General features: G+C 46.5%; 1 long non-coding RNA gene across 1 annotated transcript; it reads right to left on the minus strand.

The window, feature by feature from the left end:
- Positions 1 to 5395: 5395 nt before the first annotated feature.
- On the minus strand, positions 5396 to 6533 carry LOC132209515 (uncharacterized). Its single transcript, XR_009445643.1, has 2 exons — positions 6486 to 6533; positions 5396 to 6255 (listed from the first exon to the last, which is right to left on the minus strand). It is a non-coding gene; the product is annotated as an uncharacterized LOC132209515 (long non-coding RNA).
- Positions 6534 to 6776: the final 243 nt, after the last annotated feature.

Below are 6776 nucleotides of genomic sequence, written 5' to 3' on the forward strand. Positions count from 1 at the left end.
GTGGATCTTGCCTGGTGCATACTCTGTGCAATGTAACCTGTATGCCTCTGTCTTTTTAATCTGTACATCCGTTGCTTACAATGATCTGCCTGTACCACACGTAAACAAAGCTTTTCACTGTATTATGGTACAATTGACAATCAATCAATCAAGTCCAATTTTAGCTTCTTGTACTCTAAACTTGCTAAACCTCACTGCTTCTGTACCAGTATCTCCTTGTTAAAACCTACCTCTATTAGAATTTTCTTTTCACAGTGCCAGTGCATGCCCATTTAAGTTTCAAAATGCCAATGGTGAGCTGAAGATTAGGTGAGGTTAAGTTGTACATTGCAGAGTTAATAGTTTGTAATGCAGTATTTATTGTCCATTCCTAGTTGGCCCGGAGAAAGTGAGGGTAGGCTTTCTTATTGACTGACTGCAATTCATGTGATGAAGGTGCTGGCATAATGTTTCTTGCTCAGGAGTTCTAGAATTTTGGTCCAGTGACATTGAAGGATGCAATGTAATTTGGAGGGGAATTTTGGAGATGCGACTGGCTGACCTTATCCTTCTAAGTTGTTGGTGCTGTGATTTTGAAGGATACTGCACAAAAGGAGAGCACTGAGCTCAATGTGTTTATGTTTATGCTCGATATGGGACTCCTGTCACTCCTATTACCTATCCTCCTCCTGTATCTATTTCCTTCTTGCTTCTGTAGGCATCAATGCTTCAGCCACTCAAAACTGCAATAAGTTTCAAATTCCCACCAATTTATATATAACGATTTTTCTCTTAAATTCTCTATTTACTTTGTCAGCGCCAATCTTACATTATTGTCCGACAATCCCATTACGCTATATTGAGACCCCAAGAAGCTTTTAAAGGATGGTTACTGTCATAACCTCAAGTCTAACTATCATTGGTTATCATGATGGACTTGGAAAACCAAAGCCTTTTTGCACTAAATCTGCTCATTCGCAAAGATTAAAGTGAAACATTTGATGGGAAAAGATTGAGCTGGCGTGCATTGACTAACGGGGGTTAGTTAGTTTAGAGACAGCAATGTCATGCCTGTATTCTTGGATTAGATTAGACTCTGTTATTGATATTTGGAACAAAGTGTCAGGTAAAATGGTGAATTACCAATTCACAAAATAACTGGCCAGGCTCCTCACAGTGACTGATATCAGTGAGTGCACGTGGAGGGGTTTGACCAAAGCTTGCTCTCACGGTCATTGTAATATCTTGGGATATATTTTCAACCACCTTAGCAAAACAGAGAGTAATTTCTTGCATTCCCACCCTTAATTTGGTGCAGCCTTTACCTTTCCTCATCATAAGAGTATACAGGAAGATGATGATGAGCAGTTGGAGTGACGACTCACAGATGCAATGCTGTGTTGCATCACTGTTTGGGACGAGTGCAATGAACCAGATGGTCTTTCCACTGTTGTTTTTATGTTTGTAAGTAGGAAATGTAGCAAATTAGAATCCAAACAGTATTTTGTTCTTTTGAACAAAAAATTTCATAAATCCTTTTGGTTAGATTGAAGCTCATTTAGCTCTTTCACATTTAATCTCAAGTGAGATAATCTCCAAATTCTGTTAGTTTTTGACTGATACTGAACATTTTATCCTGTTATGGATTCACAACAAAATAATGCAATATTAATCTTGTTTTTATTGACATTGAAAGTACAAATGTAATCTACAAATGGCTATGCATTTGACATGATTGACTCCATCCTTGAAGACACTGATCTAGAAGTGAACAAGATTGGCAGGATTGCATAGACTTGCAGTTAGAAAAAGACTCCTCAGTGACTAAATGGATCAGATCAAATGGGTCGCGGTAGAAGGATCCTTTTTGAAATGGAGGGCTGTGACTAGTGGTGTTCCACAGGGATCGGTGCTGGGGTTTCTACTGTTTGTGATCTTTGTAAGGGGTGGCACAGTGGCTCAGTGGTTAGCACTGCAGCCTCACAGCACCAGGGACCCGAGTTCAATTCCAGCCTCGGGTAACTGTGCAGAGTTTGCACATTCTCCCCGTGTCTGTGTGGGTTTCCTTCGGGTGCTCCGGTTTCCTCCCACAGTCCAAAGATGTGCAGGTTAGGTGGATTGGCCATGCTAAATTTCCCATAGTGTTCAGGGGTGTGTGGGTTATGGGGGATGGGTCTGGGTGGGATGCTTCAAGGGGTGGTGTGGACTTGTTGGGCTAAAGGGCCTGTTTCCACACTGGAGGGAATCTAATCTAATCTAAATGATTTGGGAGAAAACGTAGCTAGTATAATTAGTAAGTTTGCGGATGATACAAAAATTGGCAGAGTTGCTGATAGTGAGGAGGGTTATCAGGGGATAGAGCAGGATGTAGATCAGTTGGAGGCATGGGCAGAAAAATGGCAGGTTGAGTTTAATCCGAACCAATGTGATGTGATGAATTTTGGAAGGTAACGTTCTGGTGAAAATTATACAGTGAACGATGGAACCCTTGGCATGTTTGCCTTCATTGGAAGGGGCATTGATTAAAGGGATAGACAAGTTATGCTACAGTTTTACAGAACCTTAGTTAGGGTTTCACTTGGAATATTGTACACAGTTCTGGTCACCACACTATCAGAAGGATGTGAACGCTTTGGAGAGGGTACAGGAAAGGTTTACCAAGATGTTGTCTGGTACGGGGGATTTTAGCTATGAAGAAATGTTCCACTCCCCCTCCCATTCTCTTGATGACATGTCCATCATGGGCCTCCTGCACTGCCACAATGATGCCACCCGAAGGTTGCAGGAACAGCAACTCATATTCCGCCTGGGAACCCTGCAGCCATATGGTATCAATGTGGACTTCACCAGTTTCAAAATCTCCCCTTCCCCTACTGCATCCCTAAACCAGCCCAGTGCATCCCCTCCCCCCACTGCACCACACAACCAGCCCAGCTCTTCCCCCCCACCCACTGCATCCCAAAACCAGTCCAACCTGTCTCTGCCTCCCTAACCGGTTCTTCCTCTCACCCATCCCTTCCTCCCACCCCAAGCCGCACCCCCAGCTACCTACTAACCTCATCCCACCTCCTTGACCTGTCCGTCTTCCCTGGACTGACCTATCCCCTTCCTACCTCCCCACCTACACCCTCTCCACCTATCTTCTTTACTCTCCATCTTCGGTCCGCCTCCCCCTCTCTCCCTATTTATTCCAGTTCCCTCCCCCCATCCCCCTCTCTGATGAAGGGTCTAGGCCCGAAACGTCAGCTTTTGTGCTCCTGAGATGCTGCTTGGCCTGCTGTGTTCATCCAGCCTCACATTTTATTATCTTGGAATCTCCAGCATCTGCAGTTCCCATTATCTCTTGGATAGACTGGGTTCTTTTTTCAATGGAATGCAAGAGGTTGAGGAGCGAACTGAGAAAAGTTTATAAGATTGTGAACAGCATGGATAGAGAGGAAAGTATGAGGCTTTTTTTTTCCCAGGGTAGAGGTGTCAATAACTAGGGGGATAACAAAGTGTGAAGCTGGGTACAGGTTCAAGGTGCAAGGGAGGAAGTTTAAAAGAGATGTGCGAGACAAGTTTTTGATACAAAGGGTGGTGAGTGCTTGGAATGCGCTGCCAGAGCAAGTGATGGAAGCAGACATAATAGCAGCATTCAGTAAGCACAATTACATGAATAGGAAGGGAACAGAGGGAAACTGATCCTGTAAGCAGAGATAATGGGAACTGCAGATGCTGGAGATTCCAAGATAATAAAATGTGAGGCTGGATGAACACAGCAGGCCAAGCAGCATCTCAGGAGCACAAAAGCTGACGTTTCGGGCCTAGACCCTTCATCAGAGAGGGGGATGGGGGGAGGGAACTGGAATAAATAGGGAGAGAGGGGGAGGCGGACCGAAGATGGAGAGTAAAGAAGATAGGTGGAGAGAGTGGAGGTGGGGAGGTAGGGAGGGGATAGGTCAGTCCAGGGAAGACGGACAGGTCAAGGAGGTGGGATGAGGTTAGTAGGTAGCGGGGGGTGCGGCTTGGGGTGGGAGGAAGGGATGGGTGAGAGGAAGAACCGGTTAGGGAGGCAGAGACAGGTTGGACTGGTTTTGGGATGCAGTGGGTGGGGGGGAAGAGCTGGGCTGGTTGTGTGGTGCAGTGGGGGAAGGGGACGAACTGGGCTGGTTGAGGGATGCAGTGGGGGAAGGGGAGATTTTGAAACTGGTGAAGTCCACATTGATGCCATTTTTGAAACTGGTGAAGTCCACATTGATGCCATATTTGAAACTGGTAAAGTCCACATTTACAATCCGACCCCACCACCCAAGTCATTTTTCCATCCCCTCCCCTGTCTGCTTTCCGGAGAGACCACTCTCTCCGTGACTCCCTTGTTCGCTCCACACTGCCCTCCAACCCCACCACACCCAGCACCTTCCCCTGCAACCGCAGGAAATGCTACACTTGTCCCCACACCTCCTCCCTCACCCCCATCCCAGGCCCCAAGATGACATTCCACATCAAGCAGAGGTTCACCTGCACATCTGCCAATGTGGTATACTGCATCCTCTGTACCCGGTGCGGCTTCCTCTACATTGGGGAAACCAAGCGGAGGCTTGGGGACCGCTTTGCAGAACACCTCCGCTCAGTTCGCAAAAAACAACTGCACCTCCCAGTCGCAAACCATTTCCACTCCCCCTCCCATTCTCTTGATGACATGTCCATCATGGGCCTCCTGCACTGCCACAATGATGCCACCCGAAGGTTGCAGGAACAGCAACTCATATTCCGCCTGGGAACCCTGCAGCCATATGGCATCAATGTGGACTTCACCAGTTTCAAAATCTCCCCTTCCCCCACTGCATCCCTCAACCAGCCCAGTTCGTCCCCTCCCCCCACTGCACCACACAACCAGCCCAGCTCTTCCCCCCCACCCACTGCATCCCAAAACCAGTCCAACCTGTCTCTGCCTCCCTAACCGGTTCTTCCTCTCACCCATCCCTTCCTCCCACCCCAAGCCGCACCCCCCGCTACCTACTAACCTCATCCCACCTCCTTGACCTGTCCATCTTCCCTGGACTGACCTATCCCCTCCCTACCTCCCCACCTCCACTCTCTCCACCTATCTTCTTTACTCTCCATCTTCGGTCCGCCTCCCCCTCTCTCCCTATTTATTCCAGTTCCCTCCCCCCATCCCCCTCTCTGATGAAGGGTCTAGGCCCGAAACATCAGCTTTTGTGCTCCTGAGATGCTGCTTGGCCTGCTGTGTTCATCCAGCCTCACATTTTATGATCCTGTAAGCAGACAGTTTTAGTATGGATGGGCAAATTGTGCCAGTGCAGGCTTGGAGGGCCGAAGGGCCTGTTCCTGTGCTGTTTTGTTCTTTGTTCTGTATGTCTTCCATTAGATTGGATGATTCCATTTAGCCTCAAATGAATAGAAGAGAATATACTTTTAGAATAGAATATCATTTATTGTCACGTGTACTTTATTGTCGGAGTACAGTGAAAGACTTTTACAATGTCTGCCTCTTACAGCGACCCCTTGGGTAAAGATGCCTAGTCACAAATTGTGGATTGAACAGAGGAATAAAAGTAGTTGCATTATTTTACAGAGTTGAGAAATAAGTTAAAAATAAGACATCATTAAAGGAACAAAACAAAGTTGCTGGAAAAGCTCAGCAGGTCTGGCAGCATCTGTGAAGGAGAAAACAATGTTAACATTTCAGGTCCGGTGACCCTTCCCCACAACTCGAAACATTAACTGTGTTTTTAGCTGACAGATGCTGCCAGACCCGCTGAACTTTTCCAGCAACTTTGTTTTTGTTCCTGATTTACAGCACCGGCAACTCTTTCAGACATCATTAGAGTGTTGACAATTACAGTAAGGTCGGAAATTCCAAACAAACATTACATTGTAGCAGCTCTGCACAGGGCTTCAACACATGGTCTGACCTCCCAAGTCAGACTCCAGTCCAACAGCTGTCCCTTATCTTCTCCAAGCCCCCAGGCACTCAGCTGCACCAAGGTAAGCTCCAGGATTGTGTCCCCACGCCAGTCTCCACCCAGGAATTGCAGCCTGCACGCTGCCCTCACATGTTGCTCCATGGTTACTTCCCTGCACTGATCTGGGGCACACAACACTCCTTCAGGACCTGCTGCCCTCACTATTGTGGGGCACTGAGCCCAAGCGCTGTTCCAGGACTCGCTGCTCATGCTGTTCCAGCGCTCACATCCCAAGCATTGTTTCAGGGCTCACAGCTCTGGGGTCTGCTGTCCGCGCCTGCTGCTCCTCTAGGATTCGCCTCCGGTGCTAAGGGGAGAGAAGAAGAAAGAAAATGAAATAAGAGGAAAAAGAAAGAAAAAGCACGGGTGGAGCAGAGAAGCTCTGGCAGGAACATTGTACTCTGCTGCCATCTACATGAAAGCACGGAAGCACAGATCTAATTGTTTCATATTGAGAAACAGTTTTGAAAGATGTAAATAATCTCGGTATTCTAGTGAAGGTGCTTTCAACAAGACAGACAAAGAGCTAGACATTACCTAAGTGCAAACCTCACTAGAGCTCATTACAGAGCCTAAAGAGGGCATGTGCATTCTGCTTAAATGCTCACAAAGAGTATCATTATGTTGGCAAATCTCCAAAACTATTTGAGAATCTCTAATGAAAAAAACAACACAATGAACTTTCTCATTTAAAAAGAAAGTACTGGAGATCTGTTTGTCATCCTGTCTATGCTTATGTCTGCTACTTTATTAATGAATGCAGCTTTAATTTAAAAAGACACACATGAAAGCTTAATTATGAATAACAAGACTTGTGTCATCGGGTCT

The sequence above is a fragment of the Stegostoma tigrinum genome, chromosome 3, assembly GCF_030684315.1.
Source record: "Stegostoma tigrinum isolate sSteTig4 chromosome 3, sSteTig4.hap1, whole genome shotgun sequence".
In the NCBI taxonomy this organism is placed as follows: Eukaryota; Metazoa; Chordata; class Chondrichthyes; order Orectolobiformes; family Stegostomatidae; genus Stegostoma; species Stegostoma tigrinum.